The sequence below is a fragment of the Macaca nemestrina genome, chromosome 10 (assembly GCF_043159975.1).
Source record: "Macaca nemestrina isolate mMacNem1 chromosome 10, mMacNem.hap1, whole genome shotgun sequence".
In the NCBI taxonomy this organism is placed as follows: domain Eukaryota; kingdom Metazoa; phylum Chordata; class Mammalia; order Primates; family Cercopithecidae; genus Macaca; species Macaca nemestrina.
This window is the reverse complement of record NC_092134.1, coordinates 110,210,236-110,227,132: the sequence shown is the minus strand read 5'-3', so window position 1 is coordinate 110,227,132 and position 16,897 is coordinate 110,210,236.

Below are 16,897 nucleotides of genomic sequence, written 5' to 3'. Positions count from 1 at the left end.
AAGATGTACATCCACTTCCCAAGCATGCTAAATTCTTAAGCAGGCATTACATAAAACAGGAATTTCAAATAGCAAATACACAGTTAAAGCTGTTATCCCCCATAGTGATGAGGAAAGCCACAAAGTTATCTGTGTTATCCACCAGAATGACTGAGCTTATTTTATTTATTTATTTATTTATTTATTTATTTATTTATTTATTTTTAATTTTTTTGAGACAGAGTCTCGCTGTATCAGTGCTATCTCAGCTCACTACAAGCTCCGCCTCCTGGGTTCACACCATTCTCCGCCTCAGCCTCCTGAGTAGCTGGTACTACAAGTGCTTGCCACCACGCCCAGCTAATTTTTTGTATTTTTAGCAGAGATGGGGTTTCACTGTGTTAGCCAGAATGGTCTCGATCTCCCGACCTTGTGATCCGCCCGTCTCAGCCTCCCAAAGTCCTGGGATTACGGGTGTGAGCTACCGCACCTGGCTATTTTTATTTTATTTATTTTTTGAGACAGAGTCTTGCTCTGTCGCCCAGGCTGGAGTACAGTGGCGCGATCTCGGTTCACTGCAACTTCCACCTCCTGGGTGCAAGTGATTCCCCTACCTCAGCCTCCTGATTAGCTGGGATTACAGGCGCAGGCCACCACACCTGGCTAATTTTTTGTATTTTAGTAGAGACGGGGTTTTACCATGTTGGCCAGGATGGTCTCGATCTCCTGACCTCATGATCTACCCACCTCAGCCTCCCAAAGTGCTGAGATTACAGGCGTGAGCCATGTGCCCAGCCCAGAATGACTGAATTTAAAAGGCTGATAAAACCACATGAGCAACATGGTTTATGAGTAAGAAAGTGAGCAACAGGGACCTTCATGTTCTGTTATTGGGAATGTAAACTGGTACAACTTCTTTGCAAAACACTTTGACACTGAACATACACAATGGCTTATATTCCGCTCATAGGAATATGCCATAAAGAAACCCACGTGCTGGCTGGGCGAGGTCAAGAGATCGAGACCATCCTGGCCAATGTGGTGAAACCCTGTCTCTACTAAAAATACAAAAATAGGCTGGGAGTGGTGGCATGTGCCTATAGTCCCAGCTACTCAGGAGGCTGAGGGAGGAGAACGGCTTGAACCTGGGAGGCAGGGGTTGCAGTGAGCTGAAATCACGTCACTGCACTCCAGCCTGGGCGACAGAGCAAGACTCCATCTCAAAAAAAACAAAAGAAACCCATGTACATGTGCACTATAATACATTCTTTTTTCGTCTTTTTTTTTTCTTTTTTTTTGTGACGGAGTCTTGCTCTGTCACCCAGGCTGGAGTGCAGTGGCATGATCTCAGCTCACTGCAACTTCTGCCTCCTGGGTTTAAGCAATTCTCCTGCCTCAGCCTCCCGAGTAGCTGGGATTACAGGTGCCCAGTACCATGCCTGGCTAAGTTTTGGTTTGTTTGTTTGTTTTTTTTTGTTTGTTTGTTTTTTGAGACAGAGTTTTGCCCTTATTGCCCAGGCTGGAGTACAATGGCACAATCTCGGCTCCCTGCAACCCCTGCCTCCCGGGTTCAAGCAATTCTCCTGCCTCAGCCTTCGAAGTAGCTGGGATTACAGGCTCCTGCCACTATGCCTGGCTAATTTTGTATTTTCAGTAGAGACGGGGTTTCACCATATTGGTCAGGCTGGTCTCGAACTCCTGACCTCATGATCCACCCACCTCGGCCTCCCAAAGTACCGAGATTATAGGCGTGAGCCACTGTGCCCGGCCAATTTTTTGTATTTTCAGTAGAGACAGGGTTTCCCCATATTGGTGAGGCTGGTCTCGAACTCCTGACCTCAGGTGATCTGCCTGCCTCCCAAAGTGCTGGGATCACAGGCTTGAGCCACCGTGCCCAGCCTGGTTTTTATTTTTTGAGACAGGGTATTGCTCTGTCACCCAGGCTGGAGTGCGGTGGCACGATCCCGGCTCACTGCAGCCTTGACTGTTCAAGCTCAAGCGACAGTCTCACCTCAGCCTCCTAAGTAGCTATGTGCCACAGGCACACAACACAGTGCCTGGCTAATTTTTTTATTTTCTGTGGACATGGAGTCTCCCCATGTCACTCAGGCTGGTCTCAATCTCCTGGGCTCAAATGATCCTCCCCCATCTTGTTCTCCCAAAGTGCTAGGATCACTGGCATGAGCCACCGCCCCCAACTACTTTTTAAAAAATATTTTGATCTGCAGTTGGTTGAATCCTTAAATATAAAACCCACAGATATGGGGAGCCGACAAGAATCAACATCTGACAAAAGTACAGAAAAACTACTGCACTACTGCCCTATAAGATTATAAATTAATCTGTAAACATTGATAAATTGTTAGGATGCTTGCCTCCTGATAGAGACATTAATCCCAAATGTTCCCGGTCTTTCTTGCCCTGAGAAAGTTGAGCAGTCTTATAACGAATTTAGCCAATTTGTGTAAGGATTTTGCCTTTCATTATGATTGTATGTTCAAAGACAAATTTCTGGAAAGATATGCACAAAATAAAATTACACAGTGGTTATTTCTGGGGAGGAAAGTAGGAAATTGAATTTTTGCAACTTTTTGGACTTTTGTATTTTTCAGAAGTTCTTATTTTTAAAATGTCAATGTAAAAACACACACACAATAAATGTCTCCATGAACTCTTTGTTCACGACTACAGAAATGGTTTAGTAAACTATATACTTCTTTTCCTTGGAAAAATATTCAATAATTAAAATTATGTTTATAAGGATTACATTATAACATGTAATTAAAGGGAAAACTATGCACAGAAAAGTTATAGGAGGAAAAACACCAATGCATTAATGATATTGATAATATTTTATTTTTTTAAGTATTCTTATTATTATCTAATGAGAATGTATTATTTTTGTAATAAGGAAAATGTTAGTAAAAACAAAACACAGCATGTTTCAGCATGCCCTGACTCTTCTTTGAGGATATGCGATACAATAGGTTGGCCTTTTGTGACTTTTACAAAAAGTTGTAGTTTTTGTTCCCTCCACACTTAAGAACTTTATCTCACATCATGAATATCTGACTTCTGGCTTTTTTTTTTTTTTTTTTTTTTAAGGTAAGCAAGCTAACATTTAAAACTGTGATTAAATAAGAGAGTATCTTTCAAGGTTTGGCTAAGAGTATCTAACATTTCCATGCTGTGCTGTTAATCAAAGAACTTCTTCAGCTGGTTTGCTTTGTTTTGTTTTGTTTTGTTTTGTTTTGTTTTGTTTTGTTTTGAGACGGAGTTTCACTCTTGTTGCCCAGGCTGGAGTGCAGTGGCAGGATCTAGGCTCACTGCAACCTCTGCCTCCCAGGGTCAGGCAATTCTCTTGCCTCAGCCTCCTGAGTAGCTGGGATTACAGGCGTGCACCACCACACCAGGCTAATTTCTATATTTTTAGTAGAGATGGGGTTTCACCATGTTGGTCAGGCTGGTTCCTTTTTAACTGAAACATGTCAGAGAGGAAAAATTTTCCTCAACCCTGTTATGTTTTGTAACTGTGGGCCTGCAAATTAAACTAATAAAAGACATAGTAACAGGAGAAAAAGCACACCATTTTTATTAATATTTGCATGCAAAAGAGTTCTCAGGAAAGAAGTAGTTAGACTTGTGGTTTTATGTACCTTTTTAACAAAGGAAAGAGGGTTTGGGCTTCAAGGAACAAATTGTGGGGCACTGAGGAGGAAACATATGGGGAAATTAATGGATGATAAGGGCTATTTTAGAAAGATCTGTTTATGCAAATTCATCTTGGTGTTAATTCCCATCTTTGGTAAAAATCACTCTTCTCTCCCTGGTACTAGGTGGGTGGGGAGGCACCTTCCTCAATGGGAAATTTATGCCCTGCTTTTAGGCTGTGTCACCCAGGCTGGAGTGCAGTGACATGATCATGGCTCACGGCAGCTTTGACCTCCAGGGTTCAAGTGATCCTCCTGCCTTAGTCTCCTGAGTAGCTGGGACCACAGGCGAGCACCACCACACTCGGCTAATTAAAAAAATTTTTTTTGGTGGAGATGTTCCCGAACCGAACCACGCCTGGCTCTATGTTCTCACAGCCAAATAATGAGATGCAGATGGACTAGGAAAGAAGGGAGTTTATTTCTGTAACTGGATACAGGGAGAAGGTCGGAGATTATTCGCCAGACCAACTCAAGATATTACAATATTACCCATGCTTATATGTGTTTGGACTACATGCCTACGTGCAATATCACATTTGCCTGTTTATAAGTAATTAATTTTGTTTCAGCTAGGTCAGAGGCCAAAAATGCCCTCTAAATCTACCTAATCCATGAGGGTCCTGATACCAGGGTGATTAAGAAATGTCTCCTAAATTTACTTAAGGAGGATCCTGGCACCAGAGTGATTACTTCTACTTTATCTTACCTACGGTTTGGTCCTAAGAGTTGCTCCAGACCCTCCCCCTTAAAATAAATCTATTCAAGGACTGTCTGTGTTACCTTGACTCGCCCCAGATGTTGACCCGAGACAGATCCTGGTACAAGGAATGTAAGGCTGTCCACATTATCTTGACATGCTCCAGGTTTTAGGAGAAGCCTGTGCAAGGCACTTACTGAACGTATGTTTCATTTCTGGTTCTGACATCCGGGCACTGATTTTCCCTAGACTTAATTGTTAGCCCAATGTTAAGGCAAGGGCTGTGGAAGTTCTTCTATGTAACTGGAGTGCTATGGAGCCCTGTCTGTGTGACTGTCAGAGAGAATTGGCCTGCCACAGAGATGAGGTCCCACTATGCTGCCCAGGTTGGTCTCGAGCTCCTGGGCTCAAGTGATCCTCCTGCGTTGGCCTCCCAAAGTGCTTGGATTACAAACATGAGCCACCACTCCCAGCTACCTGCATCTCCTGATTCTCAATTACCTTCAGCTCAAAAATTTCCTATGACAATGTGTCATATTTTGGGGTGGCATATTCAGATCCCCTTCAAACAAAGATGAATAAAGTAAAAACACCTATGGGGTAAAAATTCCTCATTCTGAAGGCACCAGGTAAAGATTATGCTCTTTGGAGAGACAAGATGGAAACTGCCATTGCAAAATTATAACTGAGAAAATTATGACAGTAAAAGAGATCCGGCTGGGCGCGGTGGCTCACACCTGTAATCCCAGCACTTTGGGAGGACGAGGTGGGTGGATCACGAGGTCAGGAGATTGAGACCATCCTGGCTAACATGGTGAAAACTTGTCTCTACTAAATATAGAAAAAATTAGCTGGGTGTGGTGGCGTGCACCTGTAGTCCCAGCTACTCGGGAGGCTGAGGCAGGAGAATGGCGTGAACCTGGGAGGCAGAGCTTGCAGTGAGTCGAGATCACACCACTGCACTCCAGCCTGGGCGACAGAGCAAGGCTCCATCTCAAAAACAAAAAAAACAAAAAAAACCTATCTGACCTAACCAACTCCATCTTGCTTCAAGCTGTCCAAGTTGACCCCTGGGTATAGGTAGAACTAACTCAGGGAGGAACTCAGTTTATAGTTTAACTTTCCCAGAACAAACTCCCTTCCTGCCTGGTGATAGACTGTCTTTGCAGGACTAAAAAATTAGCCACAAGGTTAGAAATTATGGTTTAGGAGTTATGCAGCTGGAGGCTACAAGATTCTGACTGTCCTCAAATTTCTCCTGGGGATAATATCACTATTGTAAAATCTAAGATTAGTGCTTGAGATATTTTGCAGACCCTACGCTTGATGGATCAGCTGGCACTACCCAGGTCGATCAACTGGCTCATCTAATCTTGTGGCCCCCCACCCAGGACCTGACTCAAGCAAAAGGACAGCTTTGACTCCCTGTAATTTCATCTCTGACCCAACCAATCAGCACTCCCAGCTCACCGGCTTCCCCACCCACCAATTTATTCTTAAAATCTCTGATCACCATGAGGTTAGGAATTCAAGACCAGCCTGGCCAATATGGTAAAACTCGATCTCTACTAAAAATACAAAAATTAGCCATGCGTGGTGGAGCACACCTGTAGTCCCAGCTACATGGGAGGCTAAGTCAGAAGAATTGCTTGAACCTGGGAGGCGGAAGTTGCGGTAAGCCGAGATCATGCCACTGCACTTCTGCCTGGGAAACAGAGTGAGACGCCATCTAAAAAAAAAAAAAACTCTGATCACCAAATACTCAAATGCTTGGGGAGACTGATTTGAGTAATAATAAAACTCTGATCTCCCACACAGCCAGGTCTTCATGAATAATTGTTTCTCAGGCTGGGCGCCATGGCTCATGCCTGTAATCCCAGCACCCTGGGAGGCCGACGCAGGTGGATCACTTTAGCTTAGGAGCCTGGGCAACATGGCGAAACCCCGTCTCTACTAAAAATACAAAAATTAGCAGGGCATGGTGGTGTGCACCTGTGGTCCCAGCTACTTGGGGGGCTTACATGACAGGATCGCTTGAACCTGGGAGATGGAGGTTGCAATGAGTCGAGATCATGCCACTGCACTCCAGCCTGGGCAACAGAGTGAGACCCTGTCTGCCTAGGCAGCGAGCAGGGTGAACCCATTGGGTCGTTACAAGATGGCAGAGTTTATAAGTAGAAATTCTCTTGACTACACAGCTTTCCATAGTCTAGCAATGTACCCTTGGGAAAATGTATTCATTTCTTTGAGCTCAATGTCTTCACCTGTACAACAGTCTTCTGGTGAAGATCAAGTGAGATAAGGCACACTTAGCAAAATGTCTGGCATATGGCACAAAAGTTTGTATTCCTCTTCAGATTATTTATTTATTTATTTATTTATTTATTTATTTATTTATTTATTGAGACAGAGTCTCACTTTGTCGCCCAGGCTGGAGTGCAGTGGTGCAATCTCGGCTCATTGCAAGCTCCGCCTCCCGGGTTCACGCCATTCTCCTGCCTCAGCCTCCTGAGTAGCTGGGACTACAGGCGCACGCCACCACGCCCAGCTAATTTTCTGTAATTTTAGTAGAGACGGGGTTTCACCATGTTAGCCAGGATGGTCTCGATCTCCTGACCTCGTGATCCGCCCACCTCGGCCTCCCAAAGTGCTGGGATTACAGGTGTGAGCCACCGCACCCGGCTAGATGTTTATTTCATAAGTATATGGACTCCTACTATCAGTCAGAGTCTGACCAGAGAAACATAAACACTATGAGTAACAGAGTACGGTTTATGATAGAGATTATAGAGAGAATTTATCATAGGGATTAGAGTATAGACAGTTGTGGGAGCTGTTGGAGAAGTCTACACAAGGCTGTCGCCTTGGGCTGTGGGTTGTATAAGGTCTGAAGTCACCCAGGCTGGCAGTCAGGAAGGCTGGATGTAAAGTAGGGAAGAGCAAGACCTGGAATCCATACGGATAGGCTAGAAATCACAAGGACAAGCAATGACATTGGGCGACCTGCAGGAGAAGCTGTTGCCCTTTGCCACAGAACCACCCAAGCACCTGTCCCAGGACTAAAAAAAGCTGAAGGAGGAGATAGGGTAGGAGCTTAAGGAGCCATGGATACTACTGTGTAGGGAAAACTCTCCCTAACCGTGTTTTTCCTCTACTTTCACACCGTAACAATCAACACAGGAGACTTCTGTGGCCATGTGTGTGTGGATGTTTTTCCCCACATACCAAGCTGTGAAGATCATGTGGGCGCCCTCTAATTCTGATGCTATCTACCCGGAGAGAGTGTCAGATGCTACAGGTTGAGGGCTCAGTACCCCAGACTGCCTCCACACACACACCAGTCACAACACAAGTCTGCGCCTCTGGAACTTCTGACTGGCTTCAAGTTGAGGTTCCCATGACCCCCTCTTTGGGTTCAATTAATTTGCTGCAGTGGCTCACAGAACTCAGGGAAACACTTACTGATGTTTACCTGTTTATTATAGAGGATATTGCAAAGGATATAGATGAAGAGATGTGTAGGGTGAGGTTTGGGGGAAGCTTCCACGCCCTCCCTAGGTGTACCACCCTCCAGGAACGTCCGCGTGTTTGCTATACGGAAGCTCCCCAAACCCAGTCCTCTTGGATTTTTTGTTCGCTTGCTTGTTTTGTTTTGTTTTTATGAGATGGAGTCTCACTCTGTCGCCCAGGCTGGAGTGCAGTGGCATTATCTCGGCTTGCTGCAGCCTTCGTCTCCAGGGTTCAAGTGATTCTCCTGCCTCAGCCTCCCGAGTAGCTGGGATTACAGGCAAGCACCATGACATCTGGCTAGTTTTTGTATTTTTAGTAGAGACAGGGTCTTATCATGTTGACCAGGGTCTCTAACTCCTGACCTCAAATGATCCGACTGCCTCAGCCTCCCAAAGTGCTGGGATTACAGGCATGAGCCGCTGCGCCCAGTCCCTCTTGGGTTTTTATGGAGCTTCATGATGTCAGCATTCCTTCCCCCAGGGTGTACAAGGGTCTTAAGACCCACAGTCAGAAAGGAGGGAAACAGTGTCCTGCCTTGGGGCAGGTGAAAGGAGGGCAGAAGAAGCTCAGAGGCCTGCCTCTGGGGTCTGACACACCCCACATTATAAAAAGACTGTACCAAGGCAGGGACCATGGATGAAAACCAATATATATCATAATGCCACCCTGCCCCACCCCATCAAGGCCAGTTAGGGAATCAGCAACAATAACGCCTCACTGCAATAACGCCTGTCACTATATCCTTACTTTCAGCACAAAGAAAATGGCAGATGCTTCACTTGTGGCTTCTAAAACTTGTTCATGTTTCTCCTGTGATCAACTGTAATTTAGAATCATTCAGGGAAGGAAGCTGTGACGCTTAGTTTGAATTTAGCTAAGTCGACAGAGTACAAAGCCATCACACTTCTTATATTACTTATAACCCTAGCTACTTTAGTCTGAAACTAAAAACTTGAAGGCAAAACACACACAGCATAACATTCAGACTTTTTAAGCCCAGGACGTTTATTTTGAAATTCGAGGACTTCTAACAGCAAAGTCAGTTACCTTCTCATTTCTGTGAGATGAATTCATAGTGAAGGAATGAAGGATGTGCCACTCCAAAATCTGCTGAATTAGTTTCAAGCTGAAGACACTTGAGAAACTGTAGTTGCATTTCTGCCTGTGCCACAGCTACTCGGAAGGTTGAGGTGGAAGGATCACTTGAGCCCAGGAGTTTGAGGTTGCAGTGCGCCATGATCGTGCCACTGCACTCCAGCCTTGGCAAAATAGTGAGACACTGTCAAGAAGAAAGGAAAGAAAGGGCCAGGTGCTGTGGCTCATGCCTCTATTCATAGCACTTTGGGAGGCCAAGGTGGGTGGATCTTTTTGAGCTCAGGAGTTCGAGACCAGCCTGGGCAACACAGTGAAACTCCATCTCTACAAAAAATACAAAAATTAGCTGGGTGTGGCAGCATGCCCTGTGGTCCCAGCTACTCGGGAGGCTGAGGTGGGAGGATTGCTTGAACCCGGGAGGCAGGGAGACAGAGGTTCCACTGAGTCAAGGTCATGCCATGCTGCCGCACTCCAACCTGGGAGATAGAGCAAGACCCTGACTCAAAAAAAAAAAAAAAAAAAAAAAAAAGGAAAGAAAGAGGTAGCTGACCTGTCCTTTCCTACCTGTTACAATCCATAAAAATTCCTTTGAAGAGGATGCTTCTTTGTCCAGGGTGAGAAAATAACCCCTATCTCTAGAGACTGGGAACTGATGCTACAACAGGCCTGTTATAAATAAACTTACTACACTAACCCTTGTCTTCCACTAGCTTTACACCTCTCCATAAATCTCCTAGTGACTGTCCTGGAATTTACTGCTCCAGCCCAGATACCTTTGTCTTGTCATTTCTTCACAAATTTATCACTTTATCTGAAAAGCAAAAAATCTTCCTACTTTTGTCATTTAAGTCTTCACTCTCTTGTGAGGGTCCCCATGTACATGCAAAAATTAATAAAACATGTATGCTCTTCTCTTTTTGATGTCTTGTGTCAATTTGATTTCTGGACCCAGCTGAAAGTCCTACTTAAGAACTAAGATGAGTAGAGGTGACTTTTAGGCTCTCCCACAATAGTTCAGAAAACAACAAGTATGGTGCCGGTAGTCCTAGCTACTTGGGATGCTGAGGTGAGGGATCACTTGAGCCCGGGAGTTTGAGGTTGCAGGGGAGCTATGATTGCACCACTGCACTCCAGCCTGGGCAACAGAGCAAGACCCTGACTCTTAAATTTAAAATTTTTTTTTTGCTTCAGAAGATGTAATTTTGAATGAATTATATATCACACTAAATAGAAATTTGTTCAAATAAAAACTATCAAACACTTGTGCAGATTTGGCCTGAGGGATGGCTGGATCTGAACAAATCTCAGCAGTGTGTGCAGCTTGATAGTTTCCTTGTTTGATTCTCACATAGTGCCCACCCACAGACAGTTTTTTTTTTTTCTTTTTTAAGATGGAGTTTCGCTCTTGTCACCCTGCCGGGTTCATGTGATTCTCCTGCCTCAGCCTCTGAGCGGCTGGGATTACAGGCACCTGCCACCACATCCAGCCAATTTTTGTATTTTTAGTAGAGATGGGGTTCACCATGTTGGCCAAGCTGGTCTCGAACTCCTTACCTCAGGTGATCTGCCCACCTCTGCCTCACAAAGTGCTGGGATTATAGGCGTGAGCCACCACACTCAGTCAATTTTTGTATTTTTAGTAGAGACGGGGTTTCACCACGTTGGCCAGGATGGGCTCGAACTCCTAACCTCGTGATCCACCTACCTCAGCCTCCCAAAGTGCTGGGATTACAGGCGTGAGCCACTGCACCCGGCCAACAGAGTAGTTTCTTGATGGCCGGGGTGCTGTCTTTATTTGGAACTGGCTGGAAACCCTGTTGCATGATCATCTGAAGATTGATGGTCTCTAGACAAGAGGAAATGAATTTGGTTAAAAGATTTAATGGGAATTTCAGAGGTGAATACCTATGCTGTCAGGGATATTTGTTATAGGAATGAATTAAAACATTCTGTTTAGGCCGGGTGCAGTGGCTCATGCCTGTAATCCCACCACTTTGGGAGACTGAGGCGGGCAGATCACAAGGTCAAGAGATCGAGACCATCCTGGCCAACATGGTGAAACACCATCTCTACTAAAAATACAAAAATTAGCTGGGCGTGGTGGTGCATGCCTGTAGTCCCAGCTACTCAGGAGGTTGAGGCAGGGGAATCACTTGAAGCCGAGAGGCGGAGGTTGCAGTGAGTGGAGATCACGTCACCGCAGTCCAGCCTGGTGACAAAGTAAGACTCTTTCTCAAAAAATAAAAAATAAAAATTCTGTTTAATTACTACAAAGGAAGTGATTCCAACCGTTTGAAAGATGGAAATTAATCTGCAAAAAATATAAAACATGGCTATTGTTATCCAGCCTATAGTAACTATGCAACAAAAAACACCAAGGAAAATTGGTAGGCTGCTGCTTCTCTTTTGGCTGCCTTCTAAACAGGTACTTCAGGGCTTCCATAGTTCACAGTGTAGTGGCTAATGGGAACTTCAGGTTCCAGGTCTGGGGCTTCAGGTATTGTAGACTTGATCCTTGAAAGATGTATTGAATGATCTAATCCCAGTCCTTTGACCACAGAAGGTGTGGCCATTACCACTGAAAATGGTCCGTTCCATTTGGGTTGCAATTGTTGAGCAGGTGATCCCTCCTTGCATGTTTTAACAAGTACCTGATCTCCTGGCTTGATTTTGGGTTACTGGTTAGTTCCCAGTATGGGGAGCCTTTGAGTTCCAAACTTTTGTAAAGCCCGCTGAAACTGACTTGGGTTAGCTAGGTATTTTACTAAACCGACTGTTTCTGAATCAGTAATTAGATCATTAGTTAAGAATGGCCTTCCATATAACATTTGGTATGAGCTTATATTAATTTCTGCTCTAGGGGTATTACAGATCCTTCAGAGGGCTATGGGCAGTAGACTGACCAAAGTTTCTAATGTTTCCTGACACAGCTTAGCTAACACTCATTTTAGAGTTTGGTTAGCCCTTTCTACTTTCCTGGAGGATTGAGGCCTTCATGCTGAATATAAATAGTATTTGATTCTATGATGGCTAATATTGAGTGTCAACTTGATTGAAGGATGCATAAGTATTGTTCCTTGGTGTATCTGTGACGATGTTGCCAAAGGAGATTAACATTCCAGTCAATGAACTGGGAAAGGCAGACCCACCCTCGATCTGGGTAGGCACAATCTAATCAGCTGCCAGTGCAGCCAGAATAAAAGCAGGGAGAAGAATGTGGAGGGATTAAACTGGCTTAGTCTCCCAGCCTATATCTTTCTACCATGCTGGGTGCTTCCTGCCCTTGAACATCAGACTCCAAGTTCTTCACCTTTGGGACTCAGACTGGCTGCCTTGCTTCTCAACTTGCAGACGGCCTATTGTGGGACCTCACCTTGTGATTGTGTGAGTCAATACTCCTTAATAAACTTCCCTTTATATATACATCTATCCTATTAGTACTGTCCCTCTAGAGAACCTCGACTAATACAGATTTCGACAGCCTTAGCAACACTGTGAGTTATTTGGGAGATAAAGGTCAGGCCATTATCACTTTGGAGACTCTAAGGTAACCCAAACTTAGGGATTATTTCTTTTAAGAGAAACTTTAGGCTGGGTGAGGTGGCTCACGCCTGTAATCTCAGCACTTTGTGAGGCCAAGGGGGGCAGATCACCTGAGGTCAGGAGTTTGAGACCAGCATGACCAACATGGAGAAACCCTGTCTCTACTAAAAAATATAAAATTAGCCAGGCACAGTGACTCATGCCTGTAATCCCAACACTTTGGGAGGCCAAGGCAGGCAGGTCACCTGAGGTCACGAGATTGAGACCAACTTGGCCAACATGGTGAAACCTCCATCTCTACTAAAAAAAAATACAAAAATTAGCTGGGTGTGGTGACGCACACCTGTAATCCCAGCTACTCGGGAGGCTGAGGCAGGAGAATGGCTTGAACCTGGGAAGTGGAGATTGCAGTGAGCTAAGATTATGCCACTGCACTTCAGCCTGGCAACAAAGCAAGACTCCATCTTAAAAAAAAAACAAAACAAAACAAAAACAAAAACAAAAAAACCTTATATCCTTTACAAGCTGGGATATGGGTGAAGTCTAATTGCTAGTCTTCCCCTGGGTAAGTTCCTCTTCTCTGGACTAGTTCTATTAGGGGTGGCATTTTGTGTCCTGGGTTATTAAGTGCACCCAGTGAGCAGACTTGACAGACCTGCTAAGTTAGGCCCAACGAAGAGCCCGTTAACCATGGCCAGGGTGGCATCTCTCACCACATGGAAGGAGTCAAGCAGGGTTTTTACAATTCTCCATTGGACTGTTTGAGGCAGATATGCTTTTGATTCCATATACCACCAGGATCCTTGTTTTTGTCCCCCTCTCCTTTATTAACTCTTACTTCCTGCAGTGTGTATTCAGGTTCTACTGGGGAGTCGTAGAAAGGAAGAAGTGCTAGGATCTGTTGGGATTGCACCCTGAGGGCTACAGCTTTGGCTTCTCTATCAGCCTTTCTGCTCCTTTGTGCCATAGGAATTAAGTCCCTTTGATGCCCCCTATAATGGATTATAGCTACGGCCTTTGGCAGGTGTATTGTTGGTAATAACTGAAGAATTTCAAGCCTATGCTTTATAGGCAGTGTTTGCTCGTTAGTAGTAGTCCTCTTTCTTTCCAGATTGTAGCATGAGCATGAACCACAAGAAATGCATATTTAGAATCTGTATAGATGTTAAGTTTTTTCCTTTGTCCCAACATTCATGCTCCAGTAAGAGCAATTACTTCAGCCTTTTGTGCTGATGTGCCAGGGGGCAGTGGTGGGCTTCAATAATGGTGTTGTGATTTACTACCGCATATCCAGCTCTGCGGCCCCCATTTGACACAAAACTACTGCCATCTATGAACCAGTCACCCTCAGAATCTGGAAGAAGCTGATCTTTTTTTTTTTTTAAGACGAAGTCTCGCTCTGTTGCCAGGCTTGAGTGCAGTGGCGCAATCTTGGTTCACTGCAACCTCCAACCCCCTGGTTCAAGCAATTCTCCTGTCTCAGCCTCCTGAGTGGCTGGAATTACAGGCATCCACCACCATGCCTAGCTAACTTTTGTATTTTTAGTAGAGATGGGGTTTCACCATGTTGTCCAGGCTGGTCTCGAACTCCTGACCTCAGGTGATCCACCCACCTCCACCTCCCAAAGTCCTGGGATTACAGGTGTGAGCCACTGCACCTGGCTGTGTCCCTTTATCTCTAAGACTGACTTTACCTGATTGGGGGTTAGAACTTTCAGCAGTTGGCCCAGGTTGATTTTAGTGGCTTCCTCCACTAACATAGCAGTGACTGCTATTCCTGCAGGCAACTTGGTCATCGTGAGGCCACTCCATTCAACTTCTTTGAAAAGTAGGAGGTTGGGGCCGGGAGCAGTGGCTCACGCCTGTAATCCTAGCACTTTAGGAGGCCGAAGTGGGCAGGTCACGAGGTCAGGAGTTCAAGACCAGCCTGGCCAATGTAGTGAAACCCTGTCTCTACTAAAAATACAAGAAAATTAGCCGGGCGAGGTGGCGGGCACCTGTAATCCTAGCTACTCAGGAGGCTGAGGCAGGAGAATCGCTTGAACCTGGATAGTGGAGGTTGCAGGGAGCGGAGATTGTTCCACTGCACACCAGCCTCTGCGACGGTGTGAGACTCCATCTCAAAAAAAAAAAAAAAAAAAAAAGAAAAAAAAAAGAAAAGTAGGCAGTTGGTCTGGGTTCTGATCCTAATTTCTGGGCTAGTACTCCCACAGCTATGCCCCTCTTCTCCGCTACATACAAGGAGAAGGGCTTAATTAGGTCTGGGATGCCAAGAGTGACAGCCTGGGTAAGGGCCTGTTTTAGCTTGGCAAAAGTTTCTCTCATTTCTGGGGCCCATTCCATTAGCTCATTTTCAGGCCCACTTGTTGCTTCATATAGGGGCTTTGTATGAGCCCAAATTTGGTACCCATATTCTGCAAAACCCAGCCATTCCCCAAAAAGAATGAAGCTGCTGCTTGGTGTTGGTGGGGGGCGGCACTCAAACCACATATGGTTTGTGCTCATACTGGGGATATTTGCCAGGCTCCAGGTGTTAACACATATCCAAAATATTGGACCCAATGGAGGGTAATCTGAGCCATCTTTGTATCCCATCTTCCAGGAAATTCAAAGTTTGTATAGTATTTTGATCAGAAGCCACCCAGGTTGGCCACACACAAGAAGGTCATCCACATACTAAACTCCCATTCCCCAATTGCAGACCCCTCAGATCCCTCTCTAAGGCAAAGAAATGGGGGCTATCCCAGAAGCCCTGAGGGAGCACTATCCAAGTGTATTTAATTTTTTTCTGGTACTAGGATTTTCCCATTCAAAAGCAAAAAGGTATTGGGACTCTGGGGCCAGAGGAATGGAGAAGAAAACATCTTTTAGGTTTAGGACTGAGAACTATTTTGCATCCCCTGGCACCTGAGCCAAGATGGCATATATGGATCCACCACCAATGGGTGGCCAGGGATAATGGCCTCATTAATTATTCTGAGATCCTGTACTAGCCGGTATTCCCTCAAAGCCTTTAGAACAGGTCAGATGAGGATGTTCAGGGAGAATTGAAGGGTTTTTAGAGCCCATGGGTAAGTAATATCTCAGCTCTGGATATCTCAACTATTTTAACTATGAAGCCTTTTCTTGCTTCCAGCTTAATTGGTTTCTTATTTTCATTTTTGTTTTTGAGACAGAGTCTCACTATGTTGCCCAAGCTGGAGTGCAGTGGCATGCAGTCTTGGCCCACTGCAATCTCCACCTCCTGGGTTCAAGTGATTCTCGTGCCTCAGCCTCCTGAGTAGCTGGGATTACAGGCATGTGCCACAGCTAATTTTTGTATTTGTAGTAGAGACAGGGTTTCACCATGTTGGCCAGGCTGGTCTCGAACTCCTGACCTCAGGTGATCCACTTACCTTGGCCTCCCAAAGTGCTGGGATTACAGGCGTGAGACACCATGCCTGGCTGGTTTTTTTGTTTGTTTGTTTTTTGATCTGTAGTTGTTGTTTTGAGACAGAGTCTCACTCTGTCACCAGGCTGGAGTGCAGTGGTGTGATCTCGGCTCACTGCAACCTCCGCCTCCTGGGCTCAAGTGATTCTCCTGCCTCAGCCTCTCAAGTATCTGGGACTACAGGTGTGCACCACCACGCCCAGCTAAGTTTTGTATTTTTAGTAGAGATGGGGTTTCACCATGTTGGCCAGGAAGGTCTCCATCTCTTGATCTTGTGATCCACCCACCTCTTCCTCCCAAGTGCTAAGATTACAGGCATGAGCCATTGCACCCGGCCCTGGCTTGGTATTATTTTTGATTGGGAAAATAGCTGGGGTCTTTAAGCTGTGTTTTGACTGGCACTCTTGTTTTAGCCTTCCCTGGTTTCCCAGTATACCATGTTAGCAGGTTAACCTGTTTATTAATGTGGTCTGGCACACTGTATTTTTGACTATTAGCAATTTCACTGACTGATGCTTCAGTTGTAGTAGTGCCCCTATTTCAACCACAATATCTCTTCCCAACAGGAGGACTGGGCAGCTTGGACTACTAGAAATTCCTGTTGGAAGATTTGTTTCTCAAATTGACAGATCAACGGAGGAGTGAAGAATCTTCTTTGTGGCTTTCCTTCCATTTCCATAACACTCATGAACTAGGAGGAAAGTCTTCCTGCACAAGCAGTAAGGACAGACTAATTTGCTCCTGTATCAAAAAGAAACTGAATTTGGGGGCCCATCACGGCCAGAGTTACCTAGGGCTCCTCAGTAGCAATTATAATGTTCCTGGACAGGGGCAGTGAGGAAAAGCCCAGGCCCCTTCCGTCTTCATCTAATTCCTCCTTTTGCAATGCTAGAGTTTTGACTGACTGAGCCCCTCAGTGGGAGCTGGGGC